This window comes from Eptatretus burgeri, chromosome 1 (genome assembly GCF_056783735.1).
Source record: "Eptatretus burgeri isolate ZD-2024b chromosome 1, Ebu_testis_v1, whole genome shotgun sequence".
NCBI classification, from domain to species: domain Eukaryota; kingdom Metazoa; phylum Chordata; class Myxini; order Myxiniformes; family Myxinidae; genus Eptatretus; species Eptatretus burgeri.
This window is the reverse complement of record NC_140961.1, coordinates 60,263,789-60,290,178: the sequence shown is the minus strand read 5'-3', so window position 1 is coordinate 60,290,178 and position 26,390 is coordinate 60,263,789. Positions and strand designations below refer to the sequence as shown.

The window sequence follows — 26,390 nt, the reverse complement described above, 5'->3', positions numbered from 1 at the left end:
GAGAGAGAGAGAGAGAGAGAGAGAGAGAGAGAGAGAGAGAGAGAGAGAGAGAGAGAGAGATAGAGATAGAGATAGAGATAGAGATAGAGATAGAGATAGAGATAGAGAGATAGAGATCTTTCATGGTCTGTGACCTTTCTATTCTTCTGTCTTCACTATTCTTCCTCTCTTCCCCCCCCCCGAAGTTCGACCAAATGGTTCAGCCCATGGGTATAAATACAGTGATTGGCTGTGGGGAAGAGAGGGAACCACAAAGTTGATGCAGAGAAAGAGAGGGTGGCCATTTTGAAGAGGTCTCATTGCTGAGTGAGTGCCTTTTCTGGTTGGAGTTTACATCTGCAGTGTCTTTATCAGAAGGTTGTGTTTGGTCAAACCCTTATTGCAGTATCTCTACCTTGTGGACTTTGTTAGGGCCTGCCTAAGGGGCCTACTGTTGGGCTTTCGTTTGGGCCTACTGTTGGGCTTTCGTTTGGGCCTACTGTTGGACTTGTCTTTGGGCCAACTGGTACAGGCTGCATTGAATGCAGTGCTTGCTCAAACTCTTGCTGTAGCTCCTCCAGTTCGGATCCCTCATATTGCCTTGAGCTTTGTACTGGAGGATGCGGTGCCACTCACATACACAACGTCGGTCTCTCGTCTTCAGACATTTTTAGGACCGTCGGACTACAGGTCCTCTCTTGGGACTGGCCAGATTCCGATTGCTTCACTGTAATGCACTCGATAGACAGGGACGAAGGCTCTGAAGTGGGAACAAAAGGTTTTATGTGGACAGGGACACAACACAGCAAAGCACAGCATCTTAACATGAGTGGGTCACATGACTGCTTAACCATGTCCCGGTGCATCCATGTATGCATGCATTATCATAAATTACTGATACATCTCATTCATGAAGACCCGCATTTCCTATATGAGACTGAGTACGATTGGTCAATTATCGATGACCAACCTGATCCAATGCACAATGTCTTGTTACTGGGGGTTCATTTTTCACGCAAAATACTGGGAAATCCTATCAATGTGCTGAAATAATACATCTTCATTACAAGGATTATGAGTGCTCTTATTCCTGCATAGCATTTGTTCTGTTGATGAAAATAATATATGTCTTGTTTGTTCATGTTGATTAATTTATTTTAGTCCATGCAGTGGACTAACAACATGACATAAAAACCTATCTTCTGTCTGGATAAAAAAATAATGAATTTGGTGCTAGAATGCAGAAATTGCATCTCACACACACCAGAAAGGTAGTTATTCAAATGTGAGAAAAAAGTAACACAAGGGTCAGCCATGGAATTTAGGAGTTGAACCAGGAGGGGAGAAAAAAAAAAGTACAAGTGAAATGGTAATATGGAGAAATGTCATGAGATTTGTTCTGAAATCTCGCTCTATCAAATATCTGCCATGCTGTATCTCCACCCCTCCCCCCCCCTCCAAATGAAAAGTGGTTGCCTCTCTTTTGCAGTTCCTGCAATGTATGTTGCCTCTCTTATCCCACCATCCACCTCTCCTATCACACCGTTCTTTGGATGGTGATGTGAATCCAGTCGCCTTGTTTCTGATTAGGCTTTGTACGTTAAAGATCGCATGGTATCTCTCACAAGGGAAACGCCATTGTGTGCCTGTAAACTGGTATAAATTCCCTCGAGGTAGAATGGGTTATTTACGTTGGTTACAAAAAAAATGAAATTGATATCTGTTCATAATTAGATGAGCACGTAGAATCTAACTAAATTGAGTGATGAACTCGCACAGGCCTGATGACCTAAATGTCCCCTCATGTGTCTGTTTCCTGGAATTTTTTTTTTGTGGAATCCGTGCTGTTGACTCTGGCCACACTCTCACCAACCTGTGCATACATGGTCCAAGCTGATAGCACAGGATGCCATGGTGATAACACATACAAGTTTTCAGCACATCCAAACATTGTATCTTGACAAAACAACGCCACAAAGTAAAGTACATTCTGGCCAGATAAAGTCAAGATTTCAATGCTGGAGTTACATTTGTATCTCACGTAATGTATATCTTGTACGTATAACATTTTATTTTGAATTTATATACATCGCTCATTTGATCACAGTGGTGCCCCAAAGGTATTCTGTGCTATTTCACATCCACAAACGTGGGTGGTTGCACACTTGCACTTGACAAGTGACAACCAACATAAAATTCCCACCAAATCAGCGCTGCCATGTAGCATAACAGGCGTCTGTGTAATCATCAGACGAAATTTATAGCAGGAACATGCAGAAAAGGATAAATTAGAAAGTGAAACGCACCAGTATTTGTCAGGTTCATTTGCGATTTCCTGTCGGTAAGCAAGGTGCATGCACTCCATCTATGCCTCTAACAAATTAATGGAAATAAAATGGGGGCTGCAGAGCAAGTGTTTGGAATAGCATAATTAATGTCGTTAACTTTGCGATAAAAGCCTAAGGTGAACAAGTCTGAATGTCTTTCCTGATGAAAAATAGCCTTTCAATCTGCAATTGTTAATAAAACATGCAAAACAAATCGGCTTTCAAAATTGCAGTTTTATTAAAATGTGGAACAGCATAACAATGCCTGAAACAGCAGGAACTATAAGGGCACTCAGTAGAGCGCACACCTCCACCACGTAATGCCTGATCCACGAGAACTTATCGTGCCCAATATCATTTTTAAAATATCATGCTATACAGTACTATATCGTTTTTGGTCCCATCTCTCGATGGTGGGGAAACACTTTAAAAATGAAATAATTCTCGTATCAGGAACTGGATTCTAATCTTCACCAAAATCGAATCGATTCTTCCTTGTCACACATCCAACCAGTTCACCAAGTTTTGTCCGAATCCGTCCACAACTTTTTGAGATATCGTGTACACAAACAGACAGGGGGTGAAAACATAACCTCCTTCCACCTACGGTGGTGGAGGTAATCATTGGGGCAAAGCTGATTGAGCACAAGCCCAAAAATGTTAATTTAGACCCTTTCACGACATTATTTGTTTTAAAAGAACTAACTAACATGTTGGATTGTGAATGAATTGCTGACAACATGAGAAAAAAAGGTGTGGGTGGATCTCATTGTTGATTTTTGACCTTAATCATGACAAATGAATGCACAAATTTAAGAATGCAACACATAGCAACTTTGTTTTATTCTTCAAGAGAATACGTAGAAAAAGGAATAAAATATTTTAATTATTAATTGTATAAATATGAACTGTCTAAATAGCGTGGAGGTACGCTCACTCTCCTTTGAGCTGTTTAGTTTGAATTTGAATCTCTACCCAAGTATAAACTGTCACATTGGTGTTTCGCATAAAGGGCGAAATGCGTGTGCCATCCATCGAAGTGATGTGATGCCAGAAGACCCGCTGCCAGCGCTGGTCGTTGGTGGATGTTCAAGATCCCTTGGTGTCTTTGGGAAGAGAAGGGAAGTTGTCACCAGCATTGCTGAACAAATTCCAAATTCCTGCCGCCTTCAGTCGCATGTTAAGCCTGGCCAGCTTATTCGTGAAAGATGGGCTAAAAACGTTCCCCAGCCAACCCCACAAGAAGGTTGGAATAATTGAGGCCAGAAAATAAGTCTCTGCATAATAGTAGTAAACTAATTATATAACTATTTTTATATATTGATGCATTTTAAAACATTGGCGTGTCTTCGACAATTGTGCATATCTTTCCTGTATTTTTTGAACATCCCACGTGGAATTGCGTAATCAAAAGTTAAATTTTTAATTTTAAAAGCCACAGAACAAGGGAAAGAGTCGCCCACTAACAAAACTGGAGAAACTGTTTGAAGTCGTTGATTGTAGCAAAAATGACCCAGTTATGAGTAAGAGACTAAAATGTGTGAACATTTTTCTTGTTCTGCATTTTACAAAAGATAGAATTTACAGTCATTCGATGGTGCAGAATCTTTGAGGAAGATGCATCAGAATCGTTCTCGCTATCAGCGATAACAGAAGCCTTATGTAGTCTTGATAGTTTTGTTCTCTTTGCTATAAATATACATTGTACACTGTAGCATTGTTTGTGCCGTTTCATCTGTAGTGCATCCAAATCTGGCTTTGAGATCATTTCAAAACTTTTAAGAACTTCCACACAGCTTGGGTCAGCCAATTGCTCGTTTTTTTTTTTCTTTTTTGTCATCGATGTGAAAATTTTTTTAAGGATGTCTGTTTTGAAAAAAAAAGCAATCTGTAAGAGGAAATTCTTGTACTTCACAGTATATATATATTTTTTTTCGTACTTGACGTGTATTCTGAGCACTTTGGCAGTACGTTATTGTGTAGAAAAAAATGCGTTTTAATGCATTTTCTTCCAACATTAAAATTGTCTGAGATAGTCAATTGTTACAGTACTCACATCTGATTTGTTTTCTTCATGGGTCAATTCCAAGCTGAGTATGACTAAGTGATGCTGCAAGGTGGAGCATTGTCTGGTGTTGGCTTAAGCCTTAATGGTTAAGGTGGTGGGCTTGGGATCCTAGGATCCTGAGTTCAACTCTCACTCGCTGTTGAATTGATTCCATTTAGGGTTGACTCTGCCTGTCATCCATCCGAGGTCCGCAAAATGAATGCCAGCTTGATGGTATCCTGTGTCAGAGTGGCGATCCATCGAGGATTGTGCCCAATAGCCAAGGAGACTACTTCGGCAGCACCAACGCTCTACATAGAGTATGGTCCCAATGGATGGATTGTGGAGCATTTCTCTCCTTTGGAAATGTTGATCTGTCTGTCCTCCGAACAGTCATGATAGCACAAAGGTATCTACAGTCCCCTTTGAGTTATCAAGCCTGGGTTAAGGTCTCGACAGGGTGATATCTATAAACAGTCATTCTGGTGTTGATTATGCAGAGTGATGCAACAATCTGTGTGCCATACATCCGGATGCCGTTAAGCCAAAGGACCTGTCTACATCCCAAAGGACCAGCACTGGTCATTGGTCGACGTTGAAGATCCCACGGTATCTTTTGTAAAAAGTAGGTCGATTAACAAACATTGTTGGTAGCAAATGGTGTGGTCTTCTTGGATGCCTGTTTGCACTTTTTGCTATCTCAGAGTGTGGTCGTTGTCTGCACAGCAGCTTCTGCACTATAAACAAATTCACGTTCTTAGATTGATTGCATGTCAGATGTGAACGGCCATCTTTGCTGAATGGCAAACAAGAAAAAAAAAATATATATATATATATACAAAAGGAATCCATGGTATCTTCTGCAAAAGTCGACCTTTGGCCTGATATGGGGTTATATATTCATTGCATATGGGCGAAGAAGAGAAAGGGTTCACATCCATGCATCCAAATGAGGAGAGGAGGGGTTTCTGTCTTGGCTGACATACCTGCTCAAGTCTGATTTTAAGCCACATATGTTTAATTTCTGAACCATAATACACCCAGGTTATTTAAGGTTAAAAAAAAAACCTCAGGAATTTCCGAAAATTCCTGGGGTTTTTTTTGTTTTGTTTGTTTTTTTTTTTGCTTTTAAAGAACCTTAATCCAAGATAATTCTAACTGAGGGTGTCAAAAGGATGGAGGGAAGAGGCTTGGAATGGCACAATCAACAAGGCAGAGAGTTTCGCTTCACACAATACAAGCAGCCTGAAAGAAAATCCACAAGCCATCTCGAAGACATGAGACATGGGAGAACCAAATGGAGGGGAGAATATATACTTATCTTTGTGAAGTTAAACGGCCTTTTTTCCAGAGTAAACTGTGACTTTCAAGAACTGATGAAAATGTTCCCAAATAACCCTGTCTAATATATTGCACTGTTGCACATCTACCCAATTTCGAACGCTCTACTAGCTATGCCTTTTCGGCACCATAGCTTCACAGAATAGCCGATGATCGTGACTGTTCTTAAGTACTTGACTGTCATTATAGCTTCTGCACATTCAGACTTGGGCATACCGTATTGTGCACACATCTCGGTGCTTTCGGGACACAATGAGGGGCAGGAGCGGGGGTGGGTTGATGTGTAGCAAGGAACCCAGGAGACCTGAGCCTCCCCATCGGCCAAAATATAAAGTGCAATGTCTACAAATATACCTTGTGCCCCATACACCATTGAATTTATTATAATTTCTGCTGTCTGGTTTATATATTGATTCAAGGCTCATGGTCGAGCTTGGGAATACATCACCTGTAGGACAAAGACACAAGTAGACATAATTGTACTTTGTGACGAATTACAATTACATTAGCAGACAATGGATAAACATGTATGATGTATCATGGAATTTGAACCTTTGCTCCCTGCATCATGAGCTTGACGAGAGGGTCAAGTTGCAATATTAATAAGCCAAACATGTTGGCCTGCTTGTCCATTAATTTACATGACCGACAATCTGTAACCACCCAACCCGCACCCCCCTTCCCCCCCCCCGCCTCCATTAAAATTCTGGTTATAACAATGCAGTGCTCTGGGATGCCATATACTAATTGGTCTTTGTCGACAAGGTAAAAATGAATAAAATCAAAGGGATGTTAATTGAGGTATGCTAACTACCGTGAGGAGCAAGGAGGAAGATGATATGAGCAAGGAGGCGGCTGACATTTCAGGTGTTATAACCCTTCATCGAAGCAAAATAGGGTTGATGCCAAAAACAACAACCCTCTTATGCTCTGACAAAGGGTTAACGCCTGAAACATCAGCTTCTTGCCTTCCACGATAGTTAGCACACTTCAATCAACGTCCTGTTGATTTAATCCACTTATATTAATTGGTACTGTAAGTGATATCCATTTTAGCTCACGTGGACTTTAGTCAGGTGAGCTTATGCGATTGAGCAGTGTCGGTCGGTGAATCAGTGAGTCAGTCAGTCCGTAAACCCTTCAGTTATTATCGTTTGAAGCAAACATACGATTTTAATGATACTTGGTCACAAGCTTCATATCTGATGCCAAGAAAAGGTTTATTGATCGTGTAAAAATGTACGCTCATATGGGGGTTTACGGGGGGTGGTTCTGACCCCACCCCCCCCTAAAAAATAGGTATTTTCCTCTTGTCCGAACAACACACACAATTTCAATGAAACTTGATGACAACCTTCATCACCTGTGATGTACTAAAGTTTGTTCATGGCATTAAAACAAATAAAAATCAGTCGAAGGGGTTCTGCAAGGGGGGGGGGGGGGTTGAGTGATTGTTGCTCCGAATCCAGGTGAGGTTCAGGACTTGCAGTTCTATTTTTGTATATACTTGAAGTAAAGGGTTGCCATAACTTAAGATTGAAGTGCTTACCCCATCTAAATCTGCAGCTTTCAATGTCACCAAATCATTTTGGGTCAAAGCTCATGGCAAACCTTGTCCAGAAGACGACTCTGACAAGTTTCCGTACGCTAATAAATCAATAATAAAATAGCAAACAGAGCAGTTAGCCAAATTAATTCTGCAAAACGAGTAACTTTGTTTTTAATTGATCAAGTCACAGAAAAAGATGAAAAACTCAATTTTTTGACGGAATTTTTTTTTTTTGGATACAATGTCAAGGCTCGAATGAGAGCTAACACACAAAACCTACCACAAAGGGGGACAGGAGATAACGGGGTGGGAGAGGGAAGGACAAAACGGTGTGGAACAGACATGAGGGGATCTGTGGAAGGGAGAGGGATGGGGTGGGATACACAGTGTAAACAAGGTGGACATGACAGGGAGTTTCAGGAAGGAAAGCAGGGAATTTGAAGGTGGTTTTGTGGTGGATTAACTGGGGTAGAAAATATCGTGGTTTTGGATCGGGGAAGATAAGATATGATGGTGAACAGCAATTTTGAAGAACTGGAGGGAATAGTGCGATTGAACAGTGTGGAAGTTTTTTTTTCCAAAGGCTGGAAAAAAAAAGAGGAAGGAAAGATTATTCAAATGTCCAGTTATTCAAGCACTTTTCAAAAAAAAACTAAAAAATGTTGGGCTTCGTAAAGAATCTAAACAAAACACATTATAATGTAAACAGAAATCAAATCCACCTCTGTCCCACCCCAAATCAAACAAACAAATAGTATAGGTTTCAGCAGGAGAAAATTTTGTAAGTTTACTTCTGACATTTAAAAAGCGTCAACTGAGCATGGGTCATGCTTTTCAATGTGGGGGTTGACCAAATAGTTGCATAGAAAATGGATTCAACTAATGAAGCGGAGCTTCCAGTGAGTTTGTGCCTCAGGCTAACTTATTTAACATGTGAAGCACAAGACAGGAGGGAGCCCATCCCTTAGCACAGTAACTTTAATAGTTGTATTCCATAAAGATGCTATGAAGATTTTATCTCTTATCTTGATCATATTTTTCACAAAAATTAACTCTAGAAACAAAACAATGAAAAATCGTGCTTAGCACGACACTTGGCGAATTAGTTGACCTTTCCTTGTGGTGGTCCAAGCTGTAATGTCATGGAGTGTGTGGTGTTTATTTGTTCGTACATTAATAAAATGACGCGATGTCACAAATAACAATTATCAGGCGTGCGTTGTCATGGTAACGGCAGCAGATTGAAAATTTTCACAACTCATTTAAAGCCACCATGTGACATTCAACAACTTATCATCGGTACTTGTTGCCTTCATTCTGATCGTAGAAAATATTTGAAAATACCTAGGAACATTGCTTTTCAACCAGCTTTACGATCCCGTTATCAGGTTTGAAATATGTTGTAAAACAAAAATATGTATTTTACGTGTGTGTTTTTCATGTTTTGGGTGACCCTGACCTTGAACTTGGGTCAATTTCGATCAAACGTTGTACACATGTTAGTATTACATGCATAAATAGACAGTATAAGTTTCAATATAATAAGTGCAAAACTGTTTGAGAAATAGTCATATTTAATTCACAAAATTCCCCATTGGTTTATAATGGGCGATAATATAAAGTGATGCAGAATCCAGATCCTGATCTTGAACATCACCAAAAGTCACATATCTTTTTGCACTGTAGATTTCTATCAGCTGTTAAAATTTCCTCCAAATCGGTTAAAAATTGTGACCTGTAGAACGAATAGAAATATTTTTTTAATTACGCCAATAGCTAAAAACTTTGACGTCATACGCTTGCAAAAACTGTGCATAATTTGTACTAACATGCATTTTAAAACATTTAGATATTCCATTGAAGTTTGTTTTGGCGTCAACAGGAAGTCGCTCCGACTTCCGGTTACTGAGTTATGTTCAAAAGCTTGCTTTCACCTTTTTTTGATGTAACGTCGTGATGTTAAGTGTGATTATGACGTGATTTGATCCCAGACTATTTCACCAAGATTGGCTATCACGTGTTAAAATTTGAGAACGATTGCTTCAGTAGTTTTGGCTGCACACGAGCATAAATATTTTTTTAAAATGACGTCAATGGGCAAAACTTTGACGTCATATGCTTGTGAAAACTATGCGTAATTTGTAATAAGATGCATTTAGTAATCATTTAGATATTTGAATGAAGTTTAATTTGGCGTCAACCGGAAGTCGTAGCGACTTCCGGTCACCGAGATGTCCAAAAATGTGTATGTTGTGATAATAAAGTGCCATACTGTAATTGGCGGCAACGGTAATTGGGCGGATGTGGCAGCACTGTATATGAAGGTCAATGGCCGGTGTTGACACGTATACCACGTACTCCATGGAAAGTCATGCTGGAACAGTAATGGTATGTTATATACTATATTAGGAATAATGTACTCTGAGGAATGTAATTGGTATTAGAGTATGGAGTTTAACTTCGTTATTATGTGATGCGTATGTGGTATTTGCCTTCAGTATTTTTTTCCTGCTTATTTGTCCCCTGCTTATTTGGTCTCTGTTTTTAAAGGGGAAGAAAAAACGAACAGGGAAATTGGATAAGGTTGGCTCATGAAGCTAGATTAACCTTTTCAATGTTCAAGTATTGACTATACTTTCAAAACAGAGAGATAGAGATGGTGAGACAGAGAAAGAGGTATACTGATACAGGACAATTTAGTTCTGAGCTCTTGTTTTGGTAGCAAAACCTGACAAATCAAAGTTTCTGTCAGCAAATTGAACAGTTGTTGCTTCGTATGGAGCCTGTGGCTGCTGTTTGCATCATTTTCTGGAAGTGCAGCCGTGCCGCTAATGCAGTGTCCCTGTTACTAGTAAGCTGGTACTCATTTTACCAACCTAAGAAGGATGACAGGCAATATTGTCAATAAAAGTCAACCCACCTGGTGATTCAACAGCACAACAGGGGCTCAAACTCAAGACTCTAATATCTTAAAGCGGCCACCTTAACCCTTAAGCTCTCACCAGGCTTAATTGAACAGCATACAGTTGTCTTCCACACTGACAGGTGTTAAAAGAGTGACCGGCCACCAGTACCTGTGGTATCAGGACCAGACCATGGAAATAGCATTTATCAACAGTACCAAAAGCATTCACAGAAGGAAGGCCATGCATGAGTGTGTAGGAAGAAGAGGAGGTTTTTTGGCTTTTTTTTGTATACATTGTTGAGGCTCGTATGAGAGCTAACACACAATACACAGCAAGGGGGGCATGAGACAAGAGGGTGGGAGAAGAAAAGGACAAAACAGTGGGGAACAGAGACATTCGGAGATCTGTGGAAGGGAGAGGGATGGGGCGGGAACACGGGGTAAACAACATGGACACTACAGGGACTTTCACAAAGGAAATCGGGGAATAGTAGGGAGAGAATTCAAATAAAAACGATCATACAACGAGATGAGAATATGGGTAGGCCTCATGGAAACCTGATGAAAACTCACAAATAGCACGATTTTTGAAACAAAACCAAAGTAGTAACACACAGCAAACATGTAGGTGAGAAAATAAACAGTTAAAACGTGACGAGTAATGACCGGAAAATTAACTTTGAGAAAGATGGCCGAGACCCCTGAGAGAAGCTGCTATCTCCCCAAACCCAGAACCGGAGTCCTAGTTGAGGAACCGGAAGTTGAAGAGTACAGATGAAATGGTTTGAGGGCAGGAGGTAACAATATTCCCAGATTCACATACTCCGACCCCTTTTCCGCACAGCTGTGTTTGCACATGTGCAATTTCGGAAGTGCTGCTTGGCACTACCGCAGTATGTTTGCGATTGCAACCGTTTACTTTCTCCGACCTCTTTTCCCGTGTCTTGCTGCGGTTTATTTAGAGACAGAGATGACAGCCTGTAGTGAAACAGAAGTGAGGTTTTCATCAGTATCCTCATGGGTTACCATGGTTTTCTCATTCTCTTTTCATTGTGAGCTGTGTTTAGTAGCTGGGTTGGTTTCTTGCTTGTACATGCTGAGTGGTGCTATATTCATTTATTTATTTATTTCCCTGCTCTTCAGAAAGCTATAACCCTCCCCCCTCCCCTGACCTTAACTGTTATCTTAAAAAAACTGTTATCTAAAAATATATTAAAAATAATAAAATCAGTATCCTAATTTATCTTAAAAATGTTGGCGTGTTCCCGTTGTATGGCCTTCAAGGCCCTGACATGGAAACATGGTGTAATCTGTGTTCCTTCTGATGAGGTCAGTGTTGAAAACATTGTTGTTGCTGTTGGTAAGATTATTGGAATAGAGATCCACACAACTTCATGAATGAACAAACATGAAGTAATCTTTGTACCTGAAGAAGGCTTCATGCATGAAATTGTCACAACTGGTTTATCGACTGACACTGGACAACTCGTTCTGGCCTCCGCACTCGACAGCCATGAAAGTGTTCGCAAATATCCCACCATTCATTAAGAATGAAGCACTTTCAGCGGAATTATCTCAGTTTAGTACTGTCATGTCCCAGATCACAATGTTGCCTCTTGGCTGTCTAAATGATCAGTCATTGCACATGATGTCGTTCCAGCAGCAGGCATACATTCTACTTCCTTCATCCAAAGGAGAAAAGTATTTGACATAGTATTTAAATTTCTTGTTTAAAAAAAAATCATGATTACCAGGTACAGGTATCCCCTGCTTAACAAAAGGGTTCGGTACCTTTATAATCTCTTATATGAACCTTCATTATGCGTGAGATCGTTTTCCATTATTTCCGATGAGAAAATTACACTTTGTTTCCTAACGGCTAACCATAACATGTCGGCCAAAATGTGAAGCCATATGCTGAGTATAATGATAGTTTTTGTTGCAAGTAACCTTATAATGTCATTTTTTTTTAACATAATAACAGACAGTAACGCAGTAATAAAGTTTTTCAGTTGTAACACCAAAACAATCTTGAGTCCAAGTTTTGTATGGTACGAGAAGGTGGAAGTTTTACGAGAAAGTAGTTGGAGGTGGTGGAGGAGATGGTTAGTTTTTAACCCTTTCATTCTGAAAAGGTAATTTTTCTCAAGCCTTCTGAAAAATTAATCGGTGGAAAAACCTACTAATCTCCATGGAAGTGACATTTCACAATCACCATGATATTGTGATTGTTCCTTTTGAAGACCTTAATGCGATGAATAGTCCTAAATGAAAATATTTGTTGTCGCGAACCCTTGCTACGCAAATCTTCGTGAAGTGGGGGATCCTGTATATGCATCAACGGAAACATTACCAGAGAGTTGGTGTCAAAGCCACCCAATGCTCGCTTGTTTATACATTAATCGTTTTTAAAAGACTAGCCTAATAATATTTTTTTATAAAGCATTGCAGTGAAGTCTGATCCAAACAATTTTAAAGAAATATATGTTTTTGTAATCAGTAAAAAAATAGTGTGGTACATAAAAACATAAGAAAGGAAATAACTTGCAGCAAAAACTTCAACATTTTCACGCTCACGCTCACGCTCATGCTGGGGGTATCACTATAGCTCTCTGTTCTTCGAACAGGCGAGCTAACCAAAGTGGTGTCAAAGCCACCCAATGCTCGCCTGTTTATACATTTATCGTTTTTAAAAGAAGAGTCCAATAATATTTTTTTATAAAGCATTGCAGTGAAGTCTGATCCAAATAATTTTAAAGCAATATATGTATTTGTATATTGTAATCAGTGAAAAAGTGTGGTAGATAAAAACATTAGAAAGGAAAGAACTTGCACCAAAAAACTTTAACATTTTCACGCTCATGCCGGCGGTATCGCTATAGCTCTCTGTTCTTCGAACACGCGAGCTGAAAATGTTTCACCTGTGGAAATCTTGGTCACTTGAAACGTTTCTGCCCCAAATCTGCACCCTCTCAAGCTAAGCAGACGGCCTCTTTGGCCAAAGCTGCCTCCCTTCTACCTCTCAATACTGTCATTGAAACTACCCCAGTTGTTGCCTCAGACATACAGTATCGACCTCAAAAGCCTCTGATAGCACTAACATTTGGGGTGGTTTTACACTTGTTTCCTCATTGAGAAAATGGAAAACACCTCAAAATTCCTCTAGACCTCGTAAGGAAAAGGTGGTATTTTTAGAGTCGGAAATGTCAGACGCAATTCTATCTGAACAGATTGCAATGAGTAATTGGTACAAATCACTTGTACATGAAAATATAGACTCTTTGCTTGTACATGAGATCTGCCAGCAGAATGTTATAGAGCAAAATTGTTTCACCTCCAGACTATCCTATCCTGTTTCTATCCTGTTTCTTCTATCCTATCTATCCTGTCCTGTTTCCTTCTTGTGTAACTATCCTGTTACTATCCTACTGTTACTGTTATGTTACTGTTACTACTGTGGATAGGAAACTATCCTGTTTCCTTCTTGTGGGAATGATGACAAATTGTGCCGAGACTTGATTGAAAAAATAAAAGGCCAAAAACTGATCGTTCCTTTATCCTCCCCCTCCCTTTTTTTTCAATGGCCCAACTGATCGAATGATGATCTTTCAATCCCAAGAGTCGCTATGCTGGCTGCCTCAGATAACATGCTTGAGCAGACTTCTAGAAGTGAGAAAACTCCAACTTGTCCAATCTGTTATAGACTATCCCCTTCCTCCCACATTACCTCCTTCAGAACCTCCACCCCCTCATGCTACCACTAATACAGTGCTGACACCTGCATATCACAGGTTACTGCAGAGCCCCAGGAGCCGGTGATTTAAAGTTTCCCGCACAGAGCTTCTTGTATGTCTGAGGGGAAATCTTATGAAATAGATTTTCCTCCAAGTGATGAATCTAATGTTTCACGAAGCCAAATTAAAAAATTCCTTAAGCATAATTTTATAAAGGGACGTATTGACATGAAAGATAATTTTTCTGATCTACATAGTTTTATTGATACTGCGAGGAATGTCATCCACCGGTGTAGCATCCACTACTTCACCACTTCCTCAGCACAGTAGGTTAAAAAAAGGTACATTGTGAAAGCATATAAACTGAAATAATAATTTTGATAGTTCAAGCGGTGGCATGAGTCATTCACACAAACTTCAAGCGGTTAACCTTGCAATACAAAAAAAAAATGATGTACTATTCTTATACAAGAGTCGTACTACTCCAGTACTCCATGCACATTGGAACCACATGATGAACCCAACCGTTTTTTTTTTTGGGGGGGGGGTTTTAGTGACTCAAATTTCCACACTGTGAGAGTTGCCTTCTTGTTAAACCCCCATTTCCATCTTTCAAAGTAAAATCCCAGGGCATTTAGCCTCCCTAGAATTTACTAAAAATGTAAATTGGAGACGTAATTGGCCTTGAACTGCTGTCTTCCAATCGAGTCTGGAAATGAACGAACTCCCATTGGGCCACAGAAGAGCAGTACTTACCTTTCTCCCCAAGAAAGGCGATCCTTTACTCATTTCCTAGTCATGGCCAATATCGATGATGTGCACTGACCCTTCCTCAAATACATTATAAACATCAAACTTATTGTGTTTCTGGTCATAATATCCATGACAATAATTCTGTTATTGGTGATTTCATTGAGGTTTGTGATATTTATCATGAAAGTGTTAGCCTTGTTTTTCTTAATCGGGAGAAGGCTTTTGATTCTGTTTCTCAAGGATATTTGTCTGAACTCTTACAACAGTTTTGTTTTGGACCTTTTCTTTTTATCATGCATACATTTATGTTATTCAAACATATCTGCCATGCTCAATATTAACAAAACTTGTGTCCCCATCTTGTATTAAGAGTTATTTGGCAGGACTGTCCACTTTCAGATGCCTTATGCTCTGTCCCTTTAACCCCTCCTAAACACTTCATAATTATTTCTCCACTTTTACTGTTAGAGGTTCAAACCATACCAAAAAGACCATTGCTTACACTGATATATGTGTTTGCTTTGACGACTGCAATGACATTGCGAGGATGATGCATGTTTTACATATTTTAAGCATTTCCTAATCAGCTGAAATCAACTGGATAAAAACAGAAGCACTGTGGCTTGAACACCTTATCTACCACCATTACCCCCACTCTCCCCACCTCGCCCAATCTCTCCTCACAAGTATCACCTGGAGGAGAGATGGGATCCAATTTTTTGGGGATCTTTCTTGGTCCAGGAAATTTTATGAGCGTAACATGGAAAGGTTTGCCTGAACGCATCAAACCGTTTTTAATAAAATGGAAAGACTGACTCTGCCAATTGTCTTACTGTGGCAGAGTATTGGTAATAAATAACTTGGTTACTTCCATCCGATGGCACAAAGTCTTGGCTCTGCAACCACCCACTGTGTTGGTTGACGAAATACAGAAGTGCCACTGATTTCTTCTGGTCTGGAAAACCGTGCATTATGACTAAAAAGGTTGAATTTACCGATATCCGAGGGAGGTCAAGGACTTGTCAACTTGAAGTGCCGAATCATGGCCTTTCGCCTTCATACGATGTGGCATTTTTTTGCATGAGCCTTTAATGCCTTGGAGATACCTTGCAAACCGTATCTTGGGCCAAGTTAAGAATTTCGGTCATGCTAAGGAGCTATTCCTAATGGACTTAACCAAGGTTGATTTTTCTTCACTGCCTTCCTTATTTCAAAGCCTGTTAAATACTTGGCAAGCCTTCACATATCGTTACAAATTACAAAATAAACCTGTTCCAAAATATGCTGATCTCTAATGGAGAAGCAAGTGTCCTTTTTGTAGACAGGTTGAAACTTTATCCCATGAATATGTTTGATGCAATCACTTTTAACTCCTCTCTCTTTTATTGAAAATGCTATTTGCACATCTTTCTCTTGACCTTAGTTTCCCAATTTTATTTTTGGTCCAAGAGGCCCCTTTAACTTTCGAACAACAATAACTTGCTGTTTTTTTTTTCATTTCCCAAGCTCAATTGATAGATACTGTACATATAAAAACGAAAAGCAGGGTGTGGCGGTGAAGCCGTGAGTCAGTCCGGGAAGCCGTGATGACTGTGTGCCAATTAGTCACGTCCAGTTTGAATGTTCATTCATCAAGACCCTAAAGACTCATGAATATCCAAAAGATCCAAATTCCCTGAGTATATAAAGAACCCCGAAGACCCATAAAGACCCAAAAGAACTTGAAGACCCAAAAATTTTAGATGTTTGCCCTTGAGTTGACCTGAAAATAGTTAGTTTCCTAATTCAATAATTCATTTTGCAAGTTCTGTTTAATTGTCAAGTAAATCAGGTGAAAAATGACCTTTTTTCAGATAAAATTTGATGATTTTAGAAATTTGACCAAGATAACTTTTGACTTCAAAATCAACAGGCTTCTCAGTTGAGACAACCTCTACAACTTGGTAAAGTTTCATGATGATTGGTTTCGAATTGTGACCTGAAGGATTGACAACAAACAAGAAAAACACATCACACAGCACGAAACTTGCAAAATCCACCCCTCTCTCCAAGGGTTTCCATGTGACCATCAAATTGTCCATTTCATTCAGATTATAATTGACAATCTTGATCAAAGCTCAGGTCAATTGGATGAAAATTGATTATTTTTCAGATTGAAATTGATGGTTTTAGAAGTTTGACCTTTGACCTCAAACATAGTTTGTTTCCAAATTCAATGATGCACGATACAATTGCTGCTTCATTTTCAGGTTAATCAGATGAAAATTGATGATTTTTCATTGGAAAATTGATTTTGGAAGTTTGACCTTGAGGTGACCTTTGAAATTTTGACTTAAAAGCATTTTCCCAATTCACTGATGCAATATGCAAATCCTGTTCAACTTTCAAGTCAATTGGATGAAAAGTGATTATTTTAGAAATTTGACCTCAATATGAACTTTCACCTTTCCCCTCAAAATCAATAGGTTTCTCAGTTGAGACTACTTCTCCAACCTGGTAAAGTTTCATGATGATTGGTTTGGAATTCTGGCCGGCAAGCGATAGACAGATAGACAGACAGACAGACAGACTGACAGACAGAATCTCCGATTTTGCATGTCATAAATTTGTAGAAAAGGAATGCTATAATTGGTGTAAATCATCTCAACACACCAAATCTGTGACATCAATCTCTGCAATGACGATGTGTGGAGAGGCAAGCATAGCGAGCCAATCCACGCTAGTAATGAATAAAACCAGGAAATCAAAGATAACTGAGAAGAACATTCGATAGAGCACATACCTCGGCCATGCAATGCCTGATGCACTAGAACATATCAGGCCTGTTACATTTTTTTTTTAAACATTCATGCTATATATCGTTTCTGGCCCTTTGTGTCAAAGGTGAAAAATCACGTAAATTTTTTTTTATAAACATTGTATCTGCATCCAGATCCAGATCTTCACCAAAATCGAATAAGTTCCTCTTTGTCACACACCCAACATGTCCACCAAGATTCGTCGGAATCCATCCACAACCTTTTGAGATATCGTGCGATAAATCATTTTTGACCCGATCTCTCAATTTTGAAGAATCCCTTAAAAATTGTAGTATCCAGATCGGGATTCCGATCTCCACCACAATCTAACCAGTTCGTCCATGTCATACACTCAACCGGCCCACCAAATTTCATCCCAATTTGTCCATAACTTTTTGAGATATCCCGCAGACAAACAGACGGGGGTGAAAACATGACCTCCTTCCACCTCCAGTGTTGGAGGTAATAATGATTTGTACTCCATGGATACTGTAGCAATGTTTAAAGCACTTTGTGAAAGCCAGATTAAACTTTAATTTCACCATCACTCTCATTTCAGAGGTTGAACTTTTTGATAAGTTATCATGAATAAATGATGTTTTTTGTAAAATATATGATGGCCACTTGGTGCTTACTTTTTAGTCTACTTAATTTTTTGTGCTTATTTTGGTTGCTTAACCTCTAGTCTTGTTACTCATGGTTTCCTCTCAAAGAAAATTGGTTGTAACTTATTTTTCTTTCCCCTCAGCTTCATGATAATAACTTTTCTTTTATACTTTTTTTTAATAAAAGGACCTGCAGTAAAAGTCATCTCTCTCTCTCTCTCTCTCTCTCTTTATCTCTCTTTATCTCTCTTTATCTCTCTTTATCTCTCTTTATCTCTCTTCATCTCTCTTCATCTCTCTTCATCTCTCTTCATCTCTCTTCATCTCTCTTCATCTCTCTTCATCTCTCTTCATCTCTTCATCTCTCTTCATATCTCTTCATATCTCTTCATCTCTCTTCATATCTCTTCATATCTCTTCATATCTCTTCATATCTCTTCATATCTCTTCATATCTCTCCTTATATCTCTTTATCTCTCCTTATCTCTCCTTATCTCTCCTTATCTCTCCTTATCTCTCTCTCTCTCTCTCTCTCTCTCTCTCTCTCTCTCTCTCTCTCTCTCTCTCTCTCTCTCTCTCTCTCTCTCTCTCTCTCTATCTCTCTATCTCTCTATCTCTCTATCTCTATCTCTATCTCTATCTCTATCTCTATCTCTATCTCTATCTCTATCTCTATCTCTATCTCTATCTCTATCTCTATCTCTATCTCTATCTCTATCTCTATCTCTATCTCATCTTATGTGGAGCCATATTGGTTTTTCCCGTTGCTCAATCTGAACATCCTTCCGCAAAACCATTGTTCGGTGCGAGTCCCAAAGGCATCTAAATGACCTTGCAATTTATCCATCTTCTCAGTCTAGTAGTCGAGCAAGTGCTTTCCCTCCAGCCATTCCTCTGTGTTCTCATTATAATGGTCAGTAAATCATCATGTGCCAGGGTTCCATGATGCAACAAGCAAGCATGAGTTCTCACGACTTGCAGAAAATAACTGCTCACTTCCAGTGCTTCTTTTATAATATCCGATGGAAAAAAAACATTAACCCTTGGAAAAACGGCATAAAATGGCAGACACCCTAATTAATAGACGCCCATTACAGGTTCTTTATTTCGGAAAAAAAACTATCATTAAGTAATCTTCATAATGGAGCATCTACTGCCAAGCTTATGAAAGCGTACTTTTACATGATACCGCTGGCCAGGGTTTTAATTCTGAAGATTAGGGTGTTTCGGGTTCCTCCAAAGCTTTATGAAAGAACATGTTCCTCTGAGTTGCCTCGCCTAGGTTCGAATTTCGACCAAGCTATGAACTATCATCCTGGTATTTCACAAGCAGTGCCAGTCATCAACCCTCGGATGGATGCAAACTTTGCATCCCATCTGTTGGCATTAGCTGCTGGATGTTAAAGATGCCATTGTGTCCTTCATGAAGATTACATGCACTAGCAGGGTGGTATAAAATTGTGCATAGTGAGCACAAATGTATACTTGATCCTGGAGAAAGTGGGATGGGTGGTTGAAGGATTGAGACTATGAGAGGGTGGATTTAAAAAAGAAAAACCTACATTTTTCGCAAGTGATGAATAAATTCCATCTGTAAAGAAACAATAATTATTGTTTGGAGTTGTATGTAGATTTAGTAAGATCAGGTATGGAGCAGGGCATTATTTCATCCACTTTCCGCAGGTACTCCAAAAGCCTCCGTCTGGCCATCCCCCAGGCAGATGCCTGGCCTATCCCCATCTCCTTGAGATGCCGATCAACCTCCTGCAACCACGAGGCACCCTCGCTGAGAGAATCTTGTGAACAGGATCAGCATCAGGAAATTGAGCCACATGTCCATGCAGATGCAGATGCAGATGATATTCACAGCTGACATACAGGTACTAAATCTCATCTAAGTCAGTCTCAGCAACTGCTCATGACACAGTCTGACCAGTAGTAGCCAAGGAATCTCTGCAGGGAGCTGGCACTGAAGGAGTTAAGTTTCCATTTCAGATCCTTGGTCAGATTCCAAGTCTCATATCCGTAGAGAAAGATTGGAAGCACAAAGGACTTAAGGACTCGGACTTTCATCCTCATACAGAGGTACTGAGAGCACCACACCACATGATTCAGTGAATCCATGATTCCCAGGCCCGGCCGAGATGTCTATAGACCTCTGGCTCACAACATGTGGAAACTTGAATATCACTGCCAAGGTAAGTGAATCTCGCAGTGATCACAACATCCTCACCACAAACAGGTACAGAGAAGATGGCAGCATCCAAGATGTCATTGAAAGCCTGGATCGTAGTTTTGACCCAGGAAACCCGTAATCTCAGCGGCTCTGACATCCACCCAAGGATACAGTCCATACAAGTGCTGAAAAGTGTGGGGGTCATTCCACACTCCTTCCAAACTCCAGTAACAACTGGAAATAAGTCTGAGATTGAACAACCACACCCCACAGTACTCTCAGTATCAGAGAAGAGTAAGAAATTGCTTTGATCCGTTTTGGTGGCACCCCATGAATCCTGAGAATCCCCCAGAGGGCATCCTGATTCACTGAATCAATGGCTTTGCAGAGATCAACGTCGTCTATGAATAGCTCCTGCCGAAACTCTCATCTGTGTTCGGTGAGGACCAGAAGAGCAAGGATACAGTCAATCATTGACCTCTTTGGTGTGAAGCCCGACTATTCTTGGCACTGGTGCTCAAGCAGATGGTGGCCAACCCCATAAAGAATTAACCAAGCAAAGACTTTGCTAGGTACTGAGAGCAGCATCACACCTCGGTAGCTGTGCAGTCCTGACGATCACCCTTCCCTTTCCAGAGAGGGACAGCAAGGCCCCTCTTCCAGTCAGTTGGGATGATGCCTGTGTTTCAGCCAGAGCACAGACCTGCAGTCAATGACACAAGTATGGCATTTCCACCAGCCTTAAGAAGTTCAGCATGGATGTCACTGATCCCAGGAGCTTCAGCCCCTTTTAACTGGTTCACGACAGCCTGTTTTTTTTTTCAACAAATGGAGGTTGTTCACAGTTGATTGGAAGGTTAGCAATTGGCATAATTATACTCCTCAAATCCAACTCAGGCCAGCTGTTTGCTTACCTACCAGCTAGCTGCTTTCACATTTCCAAGCTGGCATCCTCCATCGTTCAAAGTCCTTCCTTTGGCACACCTGAGCTCCTGACCACATAGAGTACAAAGCTTTTGCATCCACAACCTGACGGAGTACTGTTCTTCCCCATGGGCTAGTGCTCCTGCCTCTCGTCTTTCTCGGCTTCATGCTGAGAAAACTCAAGGCATTTAGGATCATTGGTATCTTCTGTGATGAGGCTGAGTCTTTGGGTCTCTCCCTCTCTCACCGCAGGCAGGTCAGTGGTCCTTGTCTTCTATCGTCTCCTCTCCGGAATCGCACCACCTCCCCCCCCCCCTCTGTCTGAGATTTGTCTCTCCGATATTTCTGCAGGGCACTCAATGTCCGCCAGCAACCCCCTTCTGGGAGCACTACCAAAGTCAAGAATCACTGCTCGCCTTCACTCTTTCATTCGTCTTTTTTCCTGCCTTTGGAACAAACTCCCACACTCTCTTCAATCCCACTCTTCCCTTCAGGTCTTCAAAACAGCTGTTCACCACCATCTCTTATCTTCTCCCATCCAAAACCATGATCTTTTCTACCCCTGCAAATCCACCCCAAACCCACCTCCTTCAAATACCCTGCTTTACTTCCTGAAAGTCCCTGATGTTTAAGGGCCTCAAAGTTCCTGTAGTGTCAATCTTGTTTACCCCATGTACCCTTTCCCATCACTCTCCCTTCTGCAGAACTCCTCATGTCTCTGTTCCCCACTGTTTTTGTTTTTTTCTTCCCTCTCCCATCCTTGTCTCCTGCTCCCCTTGATGTGTGTTTGTGTGTTCACTCTCATATGAGTCTCGACAGTGCATACAAAAACATAAACAGAAAAGCCTGGTACAGCCGCTCAAAGTAAACTGCACAAGTGGGCCTTCACTTCGGACTCTTCTTTCAAGAGCCCACCACCCTTCGTTCGAATTGCAGTACACCGAGGGACGGGCTTTGAGGAATGCAAGAATTCTTCTGTAAATATGGATAAAAATCACTTGACTACAGGTGATGCTCTCCCCCTTCACAGATCCTTGTAAGTAGGGTGAACATGCTGATTCTGGCTCATTTTTCCCCATGTAAGTGAATGGGGGATTTTCAGTGATTCATATTTTCTTTCCCTAAAAAGTAAACCCCCTTTTTATCCCAAGGTATATTTATTTGTCTCCCCCTTTTAACCTTTGGGCACTCTATTCAAATATCCAATGAAATAAGATAAATATTTGTTCAAGTAGCAAAGTAGTAATGTGATTTGTTCAAGGTGATTCTAAAGAAATATCTAAAACATGTAAGCCGAGGGACACTTTTTCAAATAACCAATGCATATTGTTTAGCTCACTCATTGAATCTATAAACATTTGTTCATTCTCAAATTCCTTCAATAGTTTAATTTTCTTTGCACAATAATCCATATCTAAAATATTTAAAAATAAAACATTTGAATCTTTATATTTTTCAAGATACCCCTTTTGTGTCATTATGAAATGATATACTTCTCTTAATGATCTCATCTGACCACCTCCTGAGTTGCATATCATTTTGAGATTGTAGTAAATTATTTTTCCATTGTTCAATTGATAAACATCAAATTTTTCAGTCCATTCAAGGATATTTATTATTTTCTTTACATCCTCGAACTGACTAGTTTTTAAATTGATTCGCTTATTTGTTTTATTTACCTTTGTTTTACTTATTTTTTTCAATAAGACTTATTTGATATTTTTCACATTCATTATGTTTTCCATTTATATACCAAGACTGAGATTTTCTCCACTCTTCAGTTTGCTTATAAGTTGGTTCGACCATTTTTTATTGTGAAAAAGACGGCGGTAGCCCTTAAAAACCCTAACCCATATTGTATTCTATATACTCTATGATTAAATATTCACTCTATCATACAATATCCATATGGAACACAATCTATTCCATTATCTAAAATAAATCTCTTATCATCAAAGGCTCCTAATGCCTTTTTATTTACTTCTTCATTATATATCATATGTTTATAACTTCTTATTGTATTTATTTTCCTATATTCTTCTTTCTTATTCATCAAACAATTATAATAATTTCTAAAAGTTATTGATTTCTTTATTACATATTTCTTTATTCCCTTTAACCACTTATCAATCTGATCACCATAGTTATAAGCATATGCCTTTGCTCTCAATCCAATAAACTCACTCATTACTTTTCCAACCAACTCATCCTTAAACTTACCAATAACCTTTTCATTCTTTTTTGAAAATAACTCGCTCTTCTAACTAAAATACTTGTATCATATACTCCAATCTTTTTCTTCATATCTTTATAAGCATCATCAGTTTTTATATCTTGAATTATACTATCACTGTCCATATACAACAATGAAACATTTTCACCATACTCTTTCTTTAAGACATTATACAAATAATCATACATCAATATCTTTGATAAATCAAGAACTGCTGTTCCAATATATATATTGGTTTATCCATTTCAATACTTTCCTTTTCCATATGAATAGCAGAAAAGTTCTCTGAAAAAACCTCTTCTCTCTTAAAACTTGGTTTATTTATCATTCTCGAAGCTTCTTTCCAAGATGTTGTGAATCTAATGTTTTGCCTGTTTCTAACATTCTCCATTGTCTTTCCAAAGACAGCATTATTCATCAATTTATAGAATTCCCCTTCAAATTTTACTTTTGTATTTGTTCTCGTATCTGTATTGAATTTAATATACTTTTTCATCCAAGGACTTTGTTTAAATTTTTAATACTCTATGAATTTTAGCAACTCTCAATCCTTCTCTCAAAAACTGTTTCAAGCTTCTCTGATGCAAAACATATCCCTCTTTGTCATAGAATGTTGTTAATAACTTTTTGTTGATTTGCCTTTAATATTAAAACTTTTATGATATTCACTTTTATATTATTCACTTTTATGATATTCACTATGATATTCACTGTTCACTTTAACCCTTATTTCTTTGGGGTTTCTTTCTCACATGCAAAAGGAAGGTCTTTCTGCTTATGATGAAGATCACTCGGGTACCTCAAATCAACTTCAAAATAATAACCTTCTTCTTCCTCATTCAATTCCTCTTGAGAAGAAATAACAATATTCATCAAAGCCTTTTCATAATCCTTTTCTTCCACCCACTCTAATTTACCATAAGGCAGAGATTCAGAAATTGCCCATCCATACAAATTATTAGCATCAAAATACATCAAATAATTACGATCTTTTTCACTATCATAATTTGGAAGATATTTATTATTTGCTTAAGCATATCTTTTTGAACATACTTGTGATATTCCACCTCTCTTAAACTTCTCAATCATCAAAAGCATATCTACATCACTGACTAAATCTATATCTTGCTTTGTCATTTTCAACATTGCACTCCAAGCTAAACCAGGAGCTGTGAAATAGTGGGCAAGATCTAATCCATAACAATTTTTATTATGACAGAGTGATCTAAAAGCTTCAAACACATCAGCTAACAATAAAACATCTGTTTTTAGATACAAATCATGATATTCTCCAAGGTTCTTTATCTTAAATATTTTCCAAATTTTTTGTGCATGTTTATATTCCTTGTCACTTATCTCCTTTTCATAAAGGTTATTATAGAAACTTTCTTTTGAAGGAAATTGTGTTTTTTAAATCTCATAAATTTATCCATATAATCAAAAGGATAAATTCCCTTACTTGTAAGAATTTTCTCTTTGCTTTGAATTTTATTCCTTGTTTGAATTTCCTCTCTAGTTAGAATTCCCTCTTTCACCATAATTTCATCTTGAATCAGAATTTCCTCTTTCGTTAGAATTTCATTCATTGTTTGAATTTTCTTTACAATTAGTATTACATCTTCAGTCAGAATTTCTTCATTAATTTCCTCATAAATTAGAATTTCCTCTTTACTTTGAATTCTCTCTTTAATCTGAATTTCCTCTTTAGTTCGAATTTCCTCTTTTGGAAGGAATGAATTAAAATTTGGAAAAGAGCCCGTGGAGCTTAGATTTGATGCAAGGTCGGCTAGTGGTGTTCCCATAAACTTGCAAGAATCTAGAAACCTACTATGAGTAAAAGGTTTTGTGAATATCATTTTTGTAAATGAAATATACTTTTGACTTGTGTTTGTTATGGCAGAAATATTCCCTGGTGTTTTTGAAAGTTCATTTACAAATAGATGTGTATCACAGTTGGCACTGTTGTGAAGAAAGACTGGAATAAAAGAAGGAAATTTATAATTAAGATTACAACAGGAATGAGCGGGACCTCTATATTTACCAGTAAGATGACAATGATCCCTAATTTTTGACTCCTCAATTTCCTCATCACAAATATGACAGATATTGTTCTTTCTAAATTCTAATTTTTCTTCTTCGGTTAATTTCATCGGTTCATTTGTTTCTTTCATTAACTTAGTTAGTCTTGTACAATCCTTTTCTAATCGTTTTACAAACTCTTGTGAAGCTTTTTTTCCACTATAATGTTCAAGTTTATTATACTTTTCTCCAACAGATGGTTTGATATAATAACAGAAACCACAAGGAATATGTTTTTGATATTTATTTGTATGTGATTATTTTGGATGAGGAGAAGCAGTATTTATCTTTTTTAGGTTACATTCAAAATCAGCGTATATCACAAATCGGTGCATGATAGATTTAATATAATCTTCAAAAGAAATCGTTTCACCAGGTTTAGGCATTGTAATTACAGCTGATTTATGATTACTATAATATTTTGAATGTTGTTCTAATCGTTCTTTTGTATGAAATGAATTAAGACAGCGCTTACAAGGATATATTTTGTTTGCTGTTCTGAATACCTGAGAAGAGAGTAATCTTGATAAATTAATGATTGATGTATGTGTAATGTGAATTCTTTCCAACACTAAAATATAAAAGATCAATGTGTGTTTCTTCATTTTTATAGTTGTTTGAAATTTTTAAATAATTGAACTTTGTTTGTATCCGTTAATCCATATACATTAATAGAGAGATTATTCTTTTTCTCAAATTTAGGAATATCTGTTAGTGGCATTGGGAATTTAAAATCTTTAATGTCCAAGGTATTCTCCTATTTCGTATATTGTTTTACTTTTTCTGAATTACATTTTGGTGGATGTAAGTGAGCAAGAACAGACCATAGAAAACATTTATTATCATTGTTCTTAATATTAACAACTGCCTTCTTTAGTTTTATTTCTTTTGGTAATTCAATATCAGAAGAAGCTTGAAGAGGGTTTGATTTTAGAATGTG

The 26,390-nt window shown here is 38.5% G+C and overlaps 1 long non-coding RNA gene across 2 annotated transcripts in view; it reads left to right on the top strand.

Moving 5' to 3' along the window:
* Positions 1–249: 249 nt before the first annotated feature.
* LOC147034575 (uncharacterized) overlaps positions 250–26,390 on the top strand; it is a 110,123-nt gene continuing 83,982 nt past the window's right edge. The window contains exon 1 of one of the 2 annotated variants that reach the window (XR_015059312.1): positions 250–306. This is a non-coding gene — a long non-coding RNA (uncharacterized LOC147034575). The remainder of the gene's footprint in view (positions 307–26,390) is intronic. The other variant, XR_015059314.1, reaches the window with a different exon arrangement.